The sequence below is a fragment of the Cavia porcellus genome, unplaced genomic scaffold (genome assembly GCF_034190915.1).
Source record: "Cavia porcellus strain 051 isolate PalLab524CR breed Dunkin Hartley unplaced genomic scaffold, mCavPor4.1 scaffold_11, whole genome shotgun sequence".
Classification (NCBI taxonomy): Eukaryota; Metazoa; Chordata; class Mammalia; order Rodentia; family Caviidae; genus Cavia; species Cavia porcellus.
The window spans coordinates 14,722,721-14,743,850 of record NW_026947494.1 but is presented as its reverse complement, the minus strand read 5'-3'; positions in this window follow the sequence as shown (position 1 = coordinate 14,743,850).

The following is a 21,130-nucleotide window of genomic DNA, read 5'->3' as shown; positions in this document are numbered from 1 at the left end:
TACTTGTGCTTGTAAGTCTATCCAAACAAAAATGACCATAAATTCTACCTTTTACTATAACGCATGCTCATTTCTAAAGTGACTTTGAAATTCCTCTATTGAAAACATAAAAACTGCGTGTCTATCTGTCGGCCAGATCCTAGGTTTTAATATGCCTGAACTTCCAGAATGTAAAGTGATCCTGCATGGATATCAGTCCTAGATCTTCAAAGAAGTTTTACTTTCTGACCATGCTTTGGTGCACTCCTAGATAAAAGTCCAGTGTACCATCTTTGGTAATGAGAGGACATATATGGAGAAAGAAATCCAGCCAAGAGCTATTGACAACATCCAGATATGTGAGTGAGTGAGATCTTCATAAAACATCTAGTCACAAATTAGCAAAAAGAAAAAAGTAGAAAAGAAAGAAATAGAAAAAGAAAAACAATCACATGGCCTTTACCCTAGATGAAAATACATAAATTCCTTCCCTGAGTACAACCAAAACTTCTGAGCATTCAAAATTGTCTTTGAAGTTTATGCATTTCAAAGCTGGTGAACTGTTTTGGTCTGCACATTTGTATTTTAACTAAATGATAAACTGTCATCATGTCTTCATTTCTTTCCACATTGAACTCATTTCTTCTTTACCGCAGAATTCCTAACTAATCATTGTCAGATATTTTGATCATATCACAAAATTTTGGATCTCCAGTAATTATATTTTTTTCTGTTTTTATAATTGTATATAATTATATTGATACAGCAGCCATTACTTTGATATTTACTTATTTGTTTTTGGTGGTAGTAAGAATCCAGTTCAAGACCTCATGCACACAGTGAGCAAATGTTCCTCACAAGCTCCATTCCTAATCCACTTTAAAGTTTTATTTTGAGACTGAATCTTCCTAAGTGTCCTGGGATGGCCAAGAACTTGTGATCTTCCTGTTTTGTGTCTTTGCTTTCTACACTTTTAAATCATTTTAGCAAACTTTTACTTCAGACATTAAATATTTTTGGCCTGACAATTCTATCTATTCTTTCTTACAGTTATTACTTCTCTGGTTAAACCCCATTTTACATTTAAGTAAGGGTATTCACATTTTTCATGAAAAGTATGGCTATATTCATGTGAAAATCTTTGTAAATTTGGAGTTTATAGGTATTACATTCTGAGTTTTTATTATGTCTAGTGATTTGGATTAGATGTTAGACATTTTCAGTTTTATTGTTGAGACTTTTAATTCTTAAATCACTTGAAGAGTGTTAAAATTCTGTCTGTCTGCTTATTTACTTTTGCTGATAGTTATCTAAGGTTAGTTCCATAAACTTGGTATAGCCTTCTGTAAGTAGGTAATTTGATCTTTTAAATGGTATTCTGATTTTTTAAAATAATCTTTCTATGTTGTTTGTATCATCCAAACCAAATGCTACCTATGAATTAGTCTTAGGTTTGGATAATTGCTATCAGGGGCCAACATTTATTTTCTGAAAAGTATTTTTCCCTATAAAATGCACTATTGTAGTTTTGTGGGCCTCATATGATTTGTTTCATATTCTTTGCAACACATGCTTTCCAAATTATACTTGCTTCACTTAACTTTTTGACTTTACAGTAGTATATAAGTAACAGACATTCAGTAGAAATCATACATCAGATTTTAAATTGCCATCTTTAACCCAATGTCTTTCAGTTTACTTAGGATCCAAGGAGAAACAATCCATTTTCCAAATGCACTGTTCTCTTACCTGAGCAATATTGAAATTTGAAGCATTAAATGCATTTGTGTTTATAACACTTTCAGCGTGGGTTTACTAGAATGTAAACCTCTCTCCAGTACAGAGGTATCATTATTAGTTTACATTCTTATTTTAATGTAATCTAAAAATGTAAAAACACTCATAATTTATTGACTATACAAACTTTATACAAAGATCATTGTGTAGGATGCAGTATTTTAAATGAAGTTCATAGAGTAGTTGGTAAGGCCTGTTGGAAGTTTCTTTATTTTGTGAATGTCTGGCTCAAAAATTAAGCTTGCAATGCTCTTTCATCATATGCCAAATTATAGGGTTATTCAACCAAGCCCTCATCTCATTCTGATCTCTTTCAAAGTCCTAAGACCCCAGGAGTGTCTAGACCTGCTTTCTATTATAAACAAGACAGATTTTTCTTACTCTTATGTCCACAACCAACCCTATTGCTCATTTCCACAGAAACGAAGCCACCCTTAGAGCCAAGTAGCAGCAGAAAAGCTGGAGGGACATAGCAGGACGCTTCCCTTACCCCTCAGAACTCTTCCTTTATCTTTTATTCTTGTTCTTCTAGCTAGAGACGCAAGTGACTTTTTGCTGTGCGTCTTAAGTCGTTGCCACACTGTTGTGACAACTACTCTCATAACTGATGCTGTGTTGGAAGAAGATGTGTTACCCTGCGCTCTTTACATTACTGCTTAAACTCAGTGTTTGGTGATCAGAGGCACTTCACAGTTTTTGAAGTTCGGCAATGTTTTGGGAGCTGAATAAAGGAAAATGTAGGAACTTCATTAGCATAAAGCCCTTCTTTAGTTTTCAATTCTTGTCTCAGTCCATCTGCCACTGTTTGCTTTTTAAGAGTTCTAGAGTTTTAGGTTGCACTCAGTAGAACAAATAGGTTGCAGTGGGCTTTTCTCCATTACATATTTTTGAGTTTTGTTGTTGTTGTTTCATATGTACTCCAAACATAGATTTCACTGTGCATGTTTACTTTTCATTTTAAAGTACTTAAAGGGATGTGAAGGAATTGAATTGATTAAGCACTTAAGAAACTATGTATTATATATTTTAATGGGTTTGAACGACATTCATGACTCCAAAATAGATTTCATATTGGGTTGCATTAAAAGTAACATATTTGGTAAAACCTAGACAAAAGAAAACTACAAGAAATCTTGAAAAGTGTGAAAGCATAAATCATAATTTTAAAAAATAGAAGATAGCATAAAATTGAATACATGCCTTCTGTAATTATGAAAAAATTTACTCAAATCAAATACATTTACACACACACAGACACACACATGGGCACGCGCGCACACACACACACACACACACACACATATTTGATTCTATAGGACCCCAAAAAGCTGCAAGTAGTTCATGAATATGTATGACAGCAAAAAAATATTGTTTTGTGGCTTTGCTAACGCGTGTATTGTCACCCTTTCTAAGAAATGTGTCCGTGGTGTTCATATTCTTCAATGGAAGGAAACTTTCTGCTTTCAATGTGAATAAATATAACTTTTCAGATGTCAGAAACCCACAGAATTTGAAGTCATAAAACTGCCAACATGAGCAACACCTTATGAAAATGTATCTGAGCGTTTCACAAAACAGTTTCCTCACTGATTGCAGAAGATTTCTATACCATCTGAAGTACATATTTTCAAATTTTCACTTATACAAATAAAGCATAATTTTAAATTTATTTCTGTTATGTCAAGCTGGATAATTACATGTTTACTTTATACATAGAAAAGGAGGAATAGTGAAACAACATATATGTTAAAACATACATAATGACACAAGGCACTGGCTTACATGATGGGAACGTATGTTAAATATGAAATGACAACCTTAGTTACACAAAGAAAATCATTTCATACAAGTGCATTCATTAACATAACCACAAACACAAAAAAACTTTCAGCACGTGGGATTAATAATGTGATACGTGTTAATGATTCATAAAAAGCCAGTTAGGGTGTTCATCCTGAGAATTCATAAGTTACTAATGGTCATGAAACACACTGCTTTTAGTAGCAAGCTTGTATCTTCCTGTGTATATTGGAAAACTCTTCAGTCACCCACACTTTAAAGTTATAACATTTATTTCATAATTAGAGAACAATATAAAATTAAAAGTCCAGTGAAGTTAAAACTGTGTAGTATATAATACTAATTTGAACAAAAATAGTATTCAACTGTACTGTTTCTAATTTCTTTAAAATTAAATTGTCTTTCTTATCATGGACTCATAAAACTACATCAATATTTATTTACTTAACCATCAAAATGCATACTACAAAGATTTATTGGGCATCTATAATAACTTGCATTAAGAAGTCAGGAGATACATAATATTTTGGCAAGGAAAGCTTTATAAATATTTGTAATGGATTACTGCCATAGCAAGTTAGGGATATAGTTCAAGTGAATTTTTATCATACCATAAGGATGGCAGGAAAAAAGGATGCAATTCTTTCTGATGCTAGAATATCAGGTATTCCAGGCTATTCTGGTCAAAGAGTGCCTGTGATGTCACCAGGTTAATACTTGCTGGTGGACACTGGGGAAAGCTCTTCAAAAGTAAGCCTTAACCGTGGTGGTTCTGGGCTTTAAAACTGACTACATTTATTGGGTTTGGCTGTTGTTGAAAGCACTGCTGCCTACAATGAACTCTAGGAACAGAGTCTCAACAGCTGGGGTGCTGCAAGAACCCCCAGAAAGCAGCACCAGAAGGCAAAGGGAAGACCTTCACTGTGCAGGACGATAAGGATGACTCTGTTGGTCGGTAACTTTAAAGACTGATGAGCAGCTATGTAGGTATTGTGCTACAATCCGACTGAATAGAGGAGCAAAGAATATTTCACATTAGAGCACCTGAGTTGTAGGACTGTATTTACCATATGGTGGATGAACAAACAGGTTTCTCAGTTACGATAGGTGATCTTGTGCAGATGATCTCCAGTTCATCATAAATTCTTTAGCTTTTTTTTTTTTTTTTTTCTGTGTGAGATGAGAAGCTGGATTTGCAAGATTAAAGGTAATGGGTGACACATTCTTTTGAGTTGTCACTGACTGCTTTTTAGGACCGTCAGGAAATTAGAAATTTTCATTGCCTCAATTTAATACTGATTTTGTGGTAGATATTTCTAGTATTCGCTAATAGTTGTATTATTTTGCTCTTTCTAATTGTACAGGTAAACTAGTTTCTTGTTTGCTTCTTAGTTGGCAGATTCTGAAAACAAATGCAGGATTTGAATTGTTTTTGTTTTAGTGGTTAATGAATGTTACCCACATTGTAAGTTGAAATGGTTTGCTGTGTGTGTAAAAATACAAATATGTGACCATTTCTGAATGGCTTGGGCAAAAATCAAAATGTCTATGCTACAAAGAAAGATTAATTTGAAAGAATAAAATGCTGAAAGACAGGCCACATGAATTAAACCCTGAATCTCTAAGTGAAATGATTAAAGAGTCAGAATATTTTGTGCTGCTTGTTTTAGCAAGATATCATGAATAAGATCTGAGCACTGGCAAGAGTCATCTGGGTTTTAAACAGCATTTGAATGGAATAGATAGACACCTCAGTGCTCAAAAGTCTTGCAAATAGAAGAAAGTCTGTTAGAGTCCGATAACAAGAAATAAAGATAAAATATGTTTGAGTTACAGAGATCAATAAAAATACCTATTCATCAGCATATTTCAACTGTGGGTCAAAGTGAAATTGAAGCTTTCAATGCAGCTACCATGAATTCATGAGAAAGAAGGCCAGAGGATGTGGTAACTGTGAGTAAGACCTAGCAATTAACTTTGGATGTAGACACAGGCATATGGAATCTGTAGAAGCAGGCATTTTGGAAGCCCACAAACATTTCTAGGAGAAAGCATTGCGAAAGGAATCACAAAACTAGAACTAAAATAACCTTAAGCAGTTCAAGCAGAAAAACAACACTTGTGACTACACACTTGCACACAAAGGAAGCAGCCCAGAGCACAGTTAAACTGCAGAGAAGCTAGAGCACACCACAAAAGGAATACATCCAGGTATGGGGCCAGGGTGGGTAACAAATACAGAAGAATCTAAGTAGCAAATTAAGGTGTATTCAAGAACTTTTCCTGTTAGAAAAGCAAAACACACAAAAGCACCCAGTTATATTTTCTTTTGAAGGGGAACTTCAGGTGCATTTATCCTGGTTCAGATCCACATTTTATAATACAGTCATGTTCCACCATAATGAGGTTTTGGTCACTTATGGAACACGTACACAACAGTGGTGTCATAAGCTTAAAACTTCCTATTACCTTTGATGTCCCATACTATACTGTCAGCATATCAACACATGGCTCAGGTGTTTGTGGTGATTTTGCTGTTAGCAAAAGTACTGTGCTGCCAGACTTAAAATATAGTACATGTAATTATATGCTGCACATAATATTTGATAATGGTAAACTACGACCATATGGTACTGGCCTATTTTTGCTATTTTATACTTCTGTGATTATTTTAGATAATACCTCCACTTAAAAAGTAGCTAACTGTAAAGTAGCCTCAGGCAAGTTCTTTGGGAGCAAACCATTATTTTTGTAAGTGAAGATGCTTCTGTACCACCGGGGACTTTCCAAGAGGATCAGATCTGCACACGAAAGACCATGTTACAGATGAGCCTGCTTCTGGCTAGATCTAGGGTAATGGTGTGCTTTTATCTCATTTCAACACAATGTTAAATAAAAAAAATTTAAGTAAATAAAAGATTATAGATTTAGGGTATAAAGAAAGAAAAATATTGTAGAGTTATAAAATGTTTTGCCTTACTTGCTATTACAAAAGAGTCATTTGCAAGTCTATAAATAAAAGAAATATAATAAGCCGCTTCATGTACTATTGAAGACAGAAATATGCTTTTGATTAGCATATATTAATAGTATATGTAAATGGAATTCAGTGTGATGTATCAATATGAGTATATTTATCAAATATGGCCTTCCTTTATCTACTTCCTCCTGTCCTCTTCACCAATAATACAGTTATTTATAAAAATCACCTTATTTTTACAATAATTAGTGATAATGTAAAGAATTGCATACACACATACACATGTATTTGTATTTCTTATACATTTGTTGATTAGTTTCCTAGGTCTACCATTAGGAAGTACCACAAAACAGACAGCACAACATGACAGAAATGTATAGTTTCCTAGTTTCTGAGCTGGAAATCCAAACCAGAGTCACTGTGGCCGTCCTCCTCCTGGAAGGGAGGGCCCTTTTGCTTCTTTAAGGTCTGGTTTTGCTGGTAGTCAATGCGCTCTTTGGTTTGCAACCGCAGCCCCTGGATCTCAGCCATTACCATCAAAGCCCGATGTCCAGCCTGTCTGTCTGCCTTCCCATAGGAACAGCGGTCATATTGTTTAGTGGCTCACTCTACTCCTATAGGACTCGATTTAATTTAAATATATGCATCATCAGTGAACCTGCTTCCAAATAAATTCACATTCTGGGGTGCTGGAGATTAGGACTTCAGGATGCCATTTCATGAGACATGAAAACCTGAAAAACTTGCTTCAATTTAAAATAAACCAAGTTAAAGAGAAAAACAAAAATGTGGTTAGATAAATATTTATTTCAGCTGGAATTTTATTTATTTGTTTTGAAAATAGTAAGATACTAATCTGACAAAATTATGGATAATAGCTCGTGAAAATTTGTTTGATTTTTCAACTGAAATACTTTATCTCATTTACGTCAACCAAAGTCCAAAATGAGGAAATAGTCTTGAAGCGTCTAAAAATTATAATCGGAAAAAGTAAAATCTATATTTACAGTAATATCACAATGTTGTTACTAAAATTTTATAAGGTGAGCACTACAGACAAGACTCTGTTTTTATTGATAAGCATATTAAAACCATAAAAGCAAATCACTGTGTATTTCTAATTATCAAGAGGAAATGAAATTTCTGCAAAAAGACAATATTTGAACAATCTTCTAATATGGATGCATGAAATAAGTATAATATATTTTACTACTCAAGTCTTATTTCTCTTAAAAGTGAATACAGTTAAAGAGTACTTAATATAATAGTGATTTATTTAATTTGGCATGAATCCATATAAATTAGTCCATTCTTTATTCTTCATTAACTCTTTTCTTATTGTTTGTCTTCTTGAAACAGGGTCTCACTGTGCAGTTCAGGCTAGCCTTGGATTCACTTTGTAGCCCAGGCTGATCTGGACCTGATGATGATCCTCCTACCTCAGCCGCTTGAGAAGTGGGATTACAGGAGTGCGCCACCATGCCCAGCTCATTAACTCTTTTCTGAAAACTGAAAACCATCTGTCCTGCCTGGGAGTTGGAGGTAATGAATTATTTGTCTACATATTTAGCTATCAATCAATCATATGTCTACTTATTTTGAAAAGAAAAAATGTCTTTTAGGGTAACTGCAAATGGAAATAGGTAGAAATGTTCCCGAGAATTTCATGTTTTTTCATTGTTTAAGTTTTCCAGGTACCCTACTTGGTTTTAAACCACTGCCCCAACCCACGGCTTCTATTTCTATTCCAGTATGTTTCTGTTTTACTATAAAAGAAGCACAATTCATCTGTCCCTTTAGATGGGACCTCAGAAACCGCCTGTTTATATTACCTAGCCTTTCCTTCCTCTTCATAAACCTCTCCGACAGAGGGAAGGTACATTTTAGTTTTATGAGGCCATAAAGCTTGGTGCAATACATTTCACCCCTTTATGAATTGTCTTGGGAGCATTTTAATTGCATTTCATTGTGCCTTAGTGTCAGATATGTTCTTTTATGACCTATTCTTCAAACCTTACTCATTACTCTTCTCAGTTTCTCTACTAATGAGCAACATTGTATTTCTTCAGATCTTTGTCAGTCCTGAAGCTGTAAAATCCTCTGTGCAAATACTGTTGCTTTGTGTTTTGTGCAACTGCAGATTTCGGTCTGGCATTCCTGATTCTTTGATGTATTCACTTGTACGCCTTCATATTTTATTGTGACAAATTTCTCTTTGTTTTTCCTTGTCTGAAAATCTATAAAGTAGTTATATAAACCAATGTTAATGATAATCATGAATATTAACTTACACACATGATTTTATAAAATAATTATAATTGTGTGAGAGTTAACATTATGAAATTGTTATTGTTTCTTACAGAAAAAAAAAAAAAAATGGGAAAAATGCTCCGAGTGGCGTGATGAGTGTGCTGGCGGTGTTATTTTAAGGGAGATCCTGCAGTTTGGTATTGCTTGAGAAAGAGCTGAAGATAAACATCATAAACAAAACCCTAAAAGGCAATCTTTCTGTGGAAAAGGGTAATCATTGTGAAAACAGGACAAGAAAATTTAGAGATTCTAAAAATAAATTCATGCTGCACTGTTGATAAATCTGTCACTGATATTGTTTTCTTTTTTTCTCCTTTCTCTGTATATTAAACTTACAGCGGCTCAACAAGAATTTCTTCCCCTTGTCTACACAAGAGGGAAAACCTGAGAGTTCAGGAAAGAAGCTGAAGAACATCCACTGAAGGAAAAAATGCCCCATTAACCCTTCCTAAAAGAGCCCCAATTCCACAGTCAAGGAGCCATTTAGAAATGGTCCTGCCCCAAAACAGAGATGCGACTGTGTAAGATGAGGCAGAGGGCCAGGTCCTGCTGCTGATAGGGGTCAGACGTCCCTGGCTATTGGTGGGATGTCTCCAAGCAGAGAGTTGATGAGTTAGAAACAACAGGAAAAGTACAGGAAGGAGATAATGGTAGAAAAAGAGAAAGAGTGGCTTGTCTCCAATTCTACTTGGAAGTAGAGGGAAAAAAAATAAAAATAACTGCTGGGGATTTAGCTCAGTGGCATACGTGCCTACCTGGCAAGTGCAAGGTCATGAGTCTGGTCCCTGGTACCAAATAAATAAATAATAAAAAGTGGAGTTTAATGCACTTAAATATGTTTTAAGAAGTGTTTGTTGACAGAGTCTAAGATGAGGCGGTTGAAGTGGAATTTCTACTGAGGTGAATTTTGGATCCTCTCAGGGAACTGGTAGAACGTGGTGCACCATGAAGGCATGCCTTTGAGGTTGAAGCCTGCTTTCCTGCCTCTTTCCCTTTCCCACTTTTTCACTTCACTGCGTCCTTTCTGCCATGAACCAAGCAGCTCTGCTCTGCCATACCCTTCAGTTAGGATACTTCTCCCGGGAGGCACCTGACCGTAGACCAACCTCCTGAAACTGTGAACCCAAATCTGCACTGCTTCCTTCATGTGGCAGGTACTGGGTTTTATGTCTCAGAGAGGAGAAAGCTAAACAATATTCTTCCAAAATAAGTAAGACATGAAGACATTCTCTGACGAACAGTCGCTGAGGTACTTCATCATTGTGAGGCCTATGCTGTGAGATATACTGAGAGGAGTCCTGTGAGGTTAAGGGAAAAGGTTTAGACAGTGATTTAAACCCACCAGAAGGAATAAAAATCCCTGAAGAGCAGATGCATGAGAAAGATGAAAGGTATTAGCTCTATGGCAGTTGTTAGTGCCTTACTTTTGCTTTCTACTTACTTTAATAGGTTAAAACATTATTAGTCTAAATAATAATGTAATTTATTTTATTTTTTTTTAATTTTATTTAAGGAGAAAAGAAAAAAAAAGCAGGGAAAGGGTACAAGTTATACAGATTTACAGAAAAAAATGAACAGTAGGAAATCACTAGTTAATGGATTACATATTGTCATCTTAGAAATAATTGTTCAAGTCACAAAATTAAAGCTTGTAAAGTGGACATTCCATCAATGATACTGCAAACAGTTCTGTTCATTGATCCAATAAAACTCTGTGATATCATTTTCTATCTTATACACTTAAATATACATGCAGTTATATAGTTTAGAGTACTTTCTTTTCCTCTCTTTTGTACCATGACTATTACACATTTTGGGTTTCATTGCTCCCACGGTTCTTATTACTTTTTTGGAAGAGAGTAAAGCCAAATGTGACATAACAGAACAGAATCGGTCAAGTCAAAAGGGTGGACATAATAGATAATGTAAAAACATAATACAGGTGATCAACAATGGTTACCATAATGTCTCCCGCTATCTCTAATAGAATTGCCTATATCATTAGTTATAATACAATTGAACAAAACAGTAAAGAATAAAACCGACAAAACCAAAACATTGGAGACATTGTAGGTCTTCAAAAGTAGCTAAAAGTCAACAAGAATGGGCGTCATAATGAATCTCATTATCTTCACAGCTGATGCCTAAACTTTCGAACCTGATACTATCCAGCAAAACAGAATAGGGGAACATCAGTTAAAAACCAGATGGTGAGAGTAATACAGGGCTTTAAATCAAGGTAATGAAAAGTCAAAATGGGTTACTATAATATATCCTGCTATTTTTTTCCTTTAATTAAAAGGATAAAGATAAAAAAGTAAATAATGGAGTGGAGATTGAGATAAAAGAGGGCATAACAACGAAACAGCGCAGATCAAAACATAACCATTTAAGCAGAATAGTGTTTCACCACCAGATAATCCTAACCTAAAAGTAGTTACCATATTGTTTCTTTCTTTGAAATCCTTGAGTACAACTTCGTATACTGTAGCATTAAGTATATCAAAACAATGTAAAACCATTCAAGAGAATGACAGCATTACAGAGTATTTAGAATCGACTAACAGAAAATGAACAATGGTTTCTGTATAATCTCCTTGTCTTTAAAAGGTTTTTGCTTATACTATCGTACATAATAAAATCCAATAAGATACAGCCTATTTAGACCATTGGAGACAGAAGGACAAAAGCTAGATGAGACTTCAAAACAAGATGATACTAAATCAGTATTACCTATTAAGATGTCATTTTCTCCAAAATAGCTGTTCCTATCATCCAATCTTCTCTGCCTCATTTCTGTTAAGCTCTTTTTCTGTCAGTAGCTGTCAGTTTGTCTTCTTCATTTTGTTCTCTGCTCCATTTGTTGTGGCCTCCCCGCCACTATTTCTGGGTTCTTTGTATTTTTCTTTTTTTAGAATATCCTGCAATACTTTCTGTAGAGTTGAATTGGTGGTTGCAAATTCCCCCAGTTCCTCTTTATCCTGGAAGCACCTTGTTTTTCCATCAATTTCCAGGGACAGTTGTGCAGGATATCTCAATCTTGGCTGGAGATTATTATCTTTCAATGCTTGAATTATTTCCCCCCACGCTCTTCGTGATTTGATGGTTTGTGCAGAGAAATCTGCTGTAATTCTGATGGGTGTTCCCTTGTAAGTGGTCTGTTTCTTGTCTCTTACAGCTTTTAATATTCTGTTCTTGTATTGAATTTCTGGAATTTTTATTATTATATGCCTGGGTGTTGCTCTGTTTGGGTTGTAGGTAGCTGGGGTCCTGTATGCCTCATACATCTGAGTATCTTTACCTTTTGCTAAATTAGGAAAATTCTCCTGGATTATTTCTGTGAGTAGCTTTTGTAGTTCACTTGTTTGCATCCCTACTTCTTCTTTTATGTTCTTAATCCTTAAGTTATGGATCCTCTTATCATCTTCTTGTCTTTGTATTATTGCTGTTTGTTTCTTTGTTATTTTTAAGAAGTTTTTCATTTCATTCTCCCATATTACAAGTCTGCCCTCCAGTTCAGATAGTCTGTCCTTAGTTTCTTTCAAGCTGTTATGCCAGTCTTCGATAGACTTCTTAGTATCTTGGTAGTCCCTTTGAACCTGCTTCACGTATTCTATGCTTTCTCTGTTTTCTCCATCAAACAATTCTCCCCTTTTTTTCTGTTCTTCCATTCCATCACCTGTTTTTTCTTGGGTGGTGCTTAGCATTTCTCTAACTATTCTGCATACTTCTAGCTTCAGGTCGTTGATAACTTCATTCCTGAATTGGTCTATGAGGCTCTCTATATGGTGCCTTATGTGTATTGGTGCGGTGTCTGCTATTGCCTGTTTCTCAGAATTGGGGGCCGAGGAGACTTTCTTGTTGCTGCCTCTTCCCATGCTGCCTCTTCTTCTCTGTTCCTTATATATGCAAGCTTATATAAGAGGCCCAGCTTCTCTCCCAGTCAGCCACAGCCTGATCGAATTGCGCCAGTTAGGTGTTCCCGCTCACCGCTGCGCACCAGGGAGTTACGGACCAGGCAGCCTACACGTCTCCCCTCCCGGCCACCATCAGGCTCTGGGATCTGGGTTGGGACAGTCTACCAGGTCCGCCGGCAGCGTCACGCAGGCCAGGCACTTTTCACCAATCCCGCCCGAGAGGGGGATGTGTGGCTGGAGTCGCCACCGCGCCCTGCTCCCGCAGGACTGCTCGGGCCCAGAAAGTCCTCTGCTGGAGTCAAACTGTGGTAGAGTGTCAGTTTCTCTCACTCACCTCACCATAAGTCAGTGCACGCCTCCCTGCCGTTCGCAGATTGCCGTTCTCAGAGCTTCTGCACGTCTCTCCCCTTGCCGAGCCGCTGTAGAGGCAGCCAGCCGCTGCGCGGCGGGAAACCCAAATCGCGGCTTACAATGGCGCGGGGTCCAGCCTCCACACCGAGTCTTTTCTGTTCCTGTTTTAGCACCAGGACTGCATTCCAAGTTGGCTTCTCTCAGCCCAGTTCGTTCCTGAGTCAGCAGAGCATATCTCCACCTGCTTATGTCTCCTTAGTCCGCACCATTCCTGGCTTCTGAGCCGAGTCTTTCAGAGAGCCGCCGGTAGTGGCTGTTATCTGTCCGCCATGTTCTCCCGGAAGAGTCAAATGGCAACTTAATTGTGTGTACTGAGCAATTGGCTAGATCTTACATCTTTGACATCCTCCATAATATATTAAAAGATCACTGTGTGTCTTTCCGGTCTGTAAGAGTCCTTCCATGAGGCCTGTAGGCCGTAGAAGTCTCAGTAAGCAGTCTAGCCGGGACAGAAATTCTCAGCACTACGTTGTGGTCAGGGCAGCCATGACACCGGAAGTCATAATAATGTAATTTAGTTTGCAGCTTCACATTTTGTTTTCCATATAACTCAAAGATTAATGCACATAAAACAATTATTTGTTCATACTTTGAGGCATAAAATGTGCAAAGGACCCATGTTTATAGCAGCACAATTTGTAATAGCTAAATCTTGGAAACAACCCAAATGCCCATCAGATGCAGAGTGGATGAAAAAGATGTGGGTTTTTTTTTATACACAGGAATACTACTCAGCTACAAAAAAGATGGTCTTGAGGCCTTTATAGGTAAATGGAGGCAACTTGAGACTATCCTCATAAGTGAAATAAGACTCACATTTGTAAATATCACATTGTCTCTCTAGTGTAAGAAAAGATTATAAAAACTGAAAGAGTTATAAGATCCAAAATGCAAAACACACATTGTAAAAATGAAAGAGAAGTAAAGTGCTCTAAAGTATATAACTGTTTGTATGTTTAAGTGTGTAAGATAGATGACCATATTACTAAGTTTCCACCAGAGCATTGAACAGAATGGTCTGCACTGTCAGTGTTTGAGTGTCCACTTTTTAATGCTGCGATTTTGAAACTTGAACAACTATTTCTACGAGGACAACATATAACTTATCAACTAGTAATTTCTTAATGTTAATATTTTTTAAATTCTGTATTACTTCTATACTTTTTATTGCCTTACCTTGTTTTTATTTAAGTAAAAAAATAAAATAAATGTGCAAAGATGTAACCTTATGCCATCAACTAAAAGAGATAGAAAGGAAGCTGTAAATTATCAGAGCTTTTTCATATTATTTAAAGTATCAGGTAAAAATTCAAATCAAAATATTGTAATTTTATGATGTTAAACATTATCTTCATTGTAACCACAAAAATTCCATACAAGAGACATAAAAGGAAATGAGAAAAATGACAAATGTTTAACAACCCCCAAGTTTAAAATTAAACACAAAGGAAACTGAAATACAGGAAAAGAAATTAAAACGTATTTCCAACATAGCTGAGGAAAGGAGCAGTCACATTGGAGATACTCAGAGAAAATCAGCTAAAAACACACAACAGGAGGAATGGGAGGGACATACATCCTAATGCCCAAGTCAGTCTGAGGTAAGAGACTTGTGGGTAAAACAAAATAGAGACATAGGATTTTAGGACACAGTGACCCATCCCACAGGGCTGCTGATGGCACGGTGCCTCTGTACCAGTCGGATTCGCCATACTATGAAGCTTCCAAGAAATGGTCTGCAAATGTATGACTAACTCGAGCCAAAGAGGACAGCTTGGGACACAAGGTTCCCTGCCTCTTGTGCTTTCCTCTGCACAGAGGCTGCAGAGCCTCGCAGCATAGTTTGCTGGTGATCTCCCTCCCAACAGGCTGTCAACGTTATTTTTTTTTTGTCACGTGCACCCTGACTAGAACCCCTGATGACAGCAAGGATATGGGCCACAGTGGAGGAAATCCATGACCTTCCTACCCTAAGATACAGACAAATGAGATTTAAATAGGTGCAGGGCTCTTCCCATGGGAGAGGAGATGGAAGTAGGGGGCTCCTTTGGCTGCCTCTGAGAGGGCAGCAGAAGTGGAGAGTCAGTAAGGCTGGGGACACAGAGGTCCAGCCATCGTACAACAGCACAAGGAACAGCCAAGATCACTGAGTGGAACAGCCGACCCTTCAAGCCCTGTGACCAGTGAGGAGGGCACTCTCCCCAAAGCAGATAGGTCTGCAGTGAGACTGGCTGTCTCTGCAGCAATGGCAGGAGCAGAGACAACCCAGGGCACCTCACTGCACCCTGCAAGGCAACAACCCCATGAGAGGACAGAGACTCTCCTGGGGCAGCAGGGCAGAGCAGGCTGCTCTGCCCAGGAGGAGCCAACTGTGCACGTGGGAGAAGCCTCTGGCTGCCTCTGTGTGAAGGGGCCACATAACTGGGTGAGAGATACAGGGACAAACAAGTTCATTGTTGTTGTTGTTATTGGTTGTTTGTTTGGGGTTTTTAAGTTTATTTAGGTGTGTCTCTTTATTCTTATTCTGATATATTTTTCTTTTTTGTCTCTTTCCTGAACTATCTATCTTAATTTGATATGTACATGTAAGTGAACATGTTCTACAGTCTTTCTGGTCTGCTTCAATAATATTTTTCATTTAGTCTCATTTAGTCTCTCTTTATCCAGTTTACCAAAGCCTGGGTGATCATACTTGGTCATCTAGCCTTCCATCTACTACATTTCTCTTCATTTAGCTTTCTGTTTTTGTCCTCTAGCCTTCTTTTTTTTCCCCCATCACAAGGTAAAAATCACTCTATTAAGGGGAAACCCTTTGTATAGAAGTCATTGAATGAAGTTTAGTTTTGTTATCTAACTATAGATCATGTGCCTATGGTTAAGAATACCAAATTAATAGTTACCATGATTTGTCAGGGTTTAAGTTGTCCTTCATGCTGTTGTGATTGCTAATTGTACTATTTTAGCCAGGATATCTGACCTGTTGTAATAATTTGTTCTCCTTCGTCTGACAACACTGAAATTGTCTGGAGTCCTAATTGTTATCATAATCTAGCATCAAAGAATTGGGTGCTGAGAAAAACAGACAACAACATGTTATTTTTAATTAATTGGAAGGCAGGATCCTGGGACAGACCCAAAGACCCAGGACCACCTATACCAAGAAAATATCTCTTTGAGACATACTCTGGGGAAGCCACATTTCTATTTACAAAGCTATACATTATAAGAAACATACACACATCTACAAAGAAAACAAAATAAATTTAAAAAATAGAAAATGACAAGTCACAGAAGTAAAATGCAGGCCCAGGCCTCCAGCTCATCTAGGACAAATCCAGGGAAAAAGAGATAGAGGAAATAAGAATCCACCCACCTAAATTCTCTAGAAAAGATGGCAGCAGAATTAAGAAACTAAATGCATGAAGCACAATTGAACAACCTCCTGAAGAAGCTTTAACTTATAGCAAAAGAACAAGTCAATCCTAAAGCACATATGAGGGGAAAAATTATAAAAATTGACACAGAAATTTATGCAACTGAGTCTAAGAAAACAGCACAAAGAATCAATGAGTTGGAATCGGTCCTTTGAAAGAGTAAATATAATTGATAAACCCTTAGCCAATCTTATCAGAAAAGGATAGAAAAGACTCAAAGTTATACAATTAGCAATCAAATTAGCAATTATAATGTATCCTGCAGAAATCAAGAAAATTGTGAATATATACTTTGAGAACTTTCACTCTAATAGAATAGAAAATATAGAAGAAATGAACAGACTCTTAGATGCATATGAACTACCAAAATTTGATCAAATAGTTATAAAATTCTAAATAAGTGAAGATCAGTCAATGAAATTGAACATGTAGTTAAAACTTACAACAAAGAAAAGCCTAGGTCCTCATGGATTCACGGTTGAATTCTACAAGAAATTTAGAGACAATCTAATGGCAGTACTCATCAAATTCTTTAATGATATAAAAATGTAAGCAATACTAATAAACTCAATCCTGGAAGCAAACATTAACCTGATCCCAAAACTAGAGAAGGATCCAACCTAAAAGAGAACTACAAGCTAATCTCCTTAATAAACATAGATACAAATATCCTCAATTAGATACTGGCAAACAGAATATACCAAATCACCAAGATTATAAACCGTGACCAAGAAAGATTAATCCCAATTTCAGGGATGATTCAACATACCCAAATCAATAAATGTGACATACCATATCAACAGAGCTAAAGACAAAAATCCCATGATTTTCTCAATACATACAGAATAAGTATCTGGAAAAATCCATCACCACTCATGATAGAATTCCTACAGAAAATTGGACTAGGTGATCTCTGTCTCAATCTCTATTTGAGATAGAGATATTGGTTATCTAACAAACCAATAGCCAACAGCATATAGAAGACTAAAGATGGAAAGCTTTCATTTCAAAACTAGGAAAAAGGCAGGATGTCCCCTAACATCAATCCTGTTCAATACAGTTCTGCTAACTTCAGTCAGAGCAATTAGACAAGACAAAGAAAAGCAATAAAGATAGGAAAAGAAGAAGCAAAATTATTATTATTTTAAGATGGCATGATATTATACATAGAAGAATTCAGTGGTTAACTAGATATCTAGATTTATTAACTAAGTTCAGTCAGGTAAGTGGATATCCACTTAAATGGTTTATCCACTTAAACCATTAACACTCAAAAATTAATAGCATTCCTATTTACAAACAGCAAACTCATTGAGAGATAAATTATGGAAATAATTACTTTCATAAAAGAACTGAAAAAAAAAGAAACAGAAATCAACTCAACAAAAAACTAAAGTCACACTACACTGAAAATCATGGTCTCTGAAAAAGGATAGAGAAAAAATGTAAGAAAACTTAGGAAGAACCAATATAGTAAAAATGGCCTTACTTCCAAACTTGTTATACAGATTTAACGCAATTGTAGTCAATATAACAGTATACCTCACAGAACTACATAAAACAATGCTAATACGAACCAATAGAGACATATAATAGCAAAAAAATTCTGGGCAAGGAAGACATGCCAGAGCAAAACAAACACATCCCTGACTTGAAAATATATATGGAGCTACGGTTGAAAATTTCACGGTACTCACAAAAAAAGAAAAAAACCTGGGGATCAACTGAAAAATTAGAATTATAAGATGCAGAATCAAATCCAGACATACTCAGCCACTGCATCTTTAACAAAGGAGCCAAACATTCACTCGAAGAAAGACAACCTCTTTAACACATAATGATGGAAAAACTTGCTTTCCACATGCGGAAGACTAAAATAATTGCACCCATGTTTATCACTGTGTACTAAACTAAAATTTATAGACACTTAAATGTTAAAAAAGAAGGCCAGGGGTTTAGCACAGAGGCGTAAGTGCCTGCTTGAAGGTCATGAGTTTGGTCCCCTGTACAAAAGGAAAAGAATTACTAAATCTGCTAAAAGATAAAAGAGATAGAACTACAGAAGACATAGGTATAAACAAAGACTTCGTGATCAAAACCTCAGCTGTGTAGGAAAGCAACAGCTGGGATTTCATCATATTAAAAGTTTTACACAGCAAAAGAATCTACCAACAGTGAAAAGGCAACATACGGAGTGGGATAAAATTTATCCATTTGTTCCTTAGCCAAACAATAACGTATAGAACATACAAAGAATAGAAAGAGTAAAAAATTTTCTAATTTAAACACTCAATCCAAAAACAGGCATCTAAAATGAATACACACTTCTCAGATGAAGAAGTAGAAATGGTAAATAAATATATGAAAAACTTTCCAGCATCACGAGTCATTCGAGAGAGGCAAAGAAAAACAATGCTGAAGCACCATCTCACCCCAGAAAGAATGGCTGTTATCAAGAAATCAACCAATAACAAATGCTACGAGGAATGTAAGAAAAAAGAAACCCTTCTCCACTGGTGGTGGGGACCTAGACTGATACAACCACTGTGAAAATCAACTAGGACTAGAGATGCCATTTGACTTGGCTATTCATCTTCTTGGTATCTTCCCCAAAACATTAAAAACCTCATATCAAAGTGACATATGCATGCCCATGTTTATAGAGCAAAGTCTGTAATGACTAAACCTTGGAAACAACATAAATGCCCAACAAATGATAAATGGGTAAGAATGAAGTTTGTTTTTTTTTTTTAATCCAGTGGAGTACTGCTCAGTCATGAATATGGATAAATTTAAGATGTTTATACATAATGGATGGAATTTCACTTTACTCTTAAGTAAAATAAATTGAATAAACTTTTAAATATCACGTTTTGTCTCTGGTGTGTGGAATTGAAAGTGTAAACAGGAACCAAAATGTATAACAGATATAAAAGTGAAGAAAATATTCCAAAGGAAAGAGGAAGGGAAAAGAAAAAAATGAAAAAATGGATATAATCTAAGTAAAGCTTTGTAAATAAGGAAGGGAAGACGGGTTGAAGGGAGGGAGGGGAATTAGAACAAAAGAGAAATCAAGGTACACATTACCTACGATAAGTATGATCATTATATGTTCCAAATGGTACCAATAAACTCAATTGAAAAGAATATTTTTATTTCATAACTATGTATTTGCAATAAATACATGTGCTTTTTTGCATATTTTAATATTTAAAAAGGATATAATATTAAATATATTTCTTTGTCTTTATTCATTCACTGGGCCTGTTTTTGAAATTTATGTTGATACATGTAGTACTAGTTCATTTTAACAGTTGAATGGTATTCTAGTATATCATCATATAAAAAAGTAAAATGTCATAAATCATTTATAAAACAAATAAAATGGTAATGAAAATATCTCTTTATTTCAATTATCATAAATACAAATTAATAAATTTTCCCTTGAAATGGAATGGCAGAATAGATAAAAACACATCTAATAATATGTTATTTTTCATAGTAAAAGACATACATAAATTCTAAACAAAACATAGAAAAAGATATTCCAGGACTAGTGCTATAGCTCAGGGGCATAAGTGCCTGCCTGGAAAGCACAAGATCCTGAGTTCAACTCCCAGTGCAAAAAAAATCCATACAAGAAAACAAATGTTACTAAGAAGTTTAGTACAGAAAAAGTAGGTGTTATGAAGACAAGTTTTGCACCTCATACTGGGCCATCAAAATAGGAAAAGGAAGAAGATGAAGAGTGGGAAGATGGGGGTGAATATGGTGACCAAAATACCCCATACAGAAGCAGACGTCACCCACATGTGTGAATCCAGGAGGGAGAGGCTGGGAGGTCATGTAGGAGGATGAGTAAAGTATGTAATATGCATGTAGAAATCTGCCCAGCTAGAAACTGTTAATTCAGCTCTTTAGAAGAAAACAAGACATTATGACAGCCATTGCTGATTCCCAATCATCTTGTTTCAAAATCTCTCATGCTTTTTTTCTTCTATGGTAATTGAAATTGTTTTGATTGTTTCTATCCTGTGGTGTTTTGTTTGATTTTATTATGTGTGATGGCATGGACAACCTTTTTGAGGAAAATGAGACATTATAGTTCATTTCCTGTTATCTGGTTTTAAAGTCCTGTAACACTTTCATTCTTTTTTTACACTATTTTGTTATGTTTAATATTGTGTATGAAGGTATGGTTAATTATTTCAAAGAAAACGAGAGACCTTATGGTAGCCACTGCTGATGTCCTGTTCTCTTGTGGTGAAGTCCTGTGTTGCTTCCATTGTTCTGTTCTGATTTACTTCGTTTTATTTTGTTTTGTTTTGTTCTGTTTTCTTTAAAATAAAGAAAATTTAAAATGTTGAGCTGCCTGGGAATTTCCTCTACTGGATTAATTTGCCTGCTGCCATTAAAGTCAGTCTCTGGCAAGTCTCAGCAAATGAGCAGAATTTTCTCATGGACGTAGCACAAATGGACTAGAGCATGGCTGCTAGTACAGT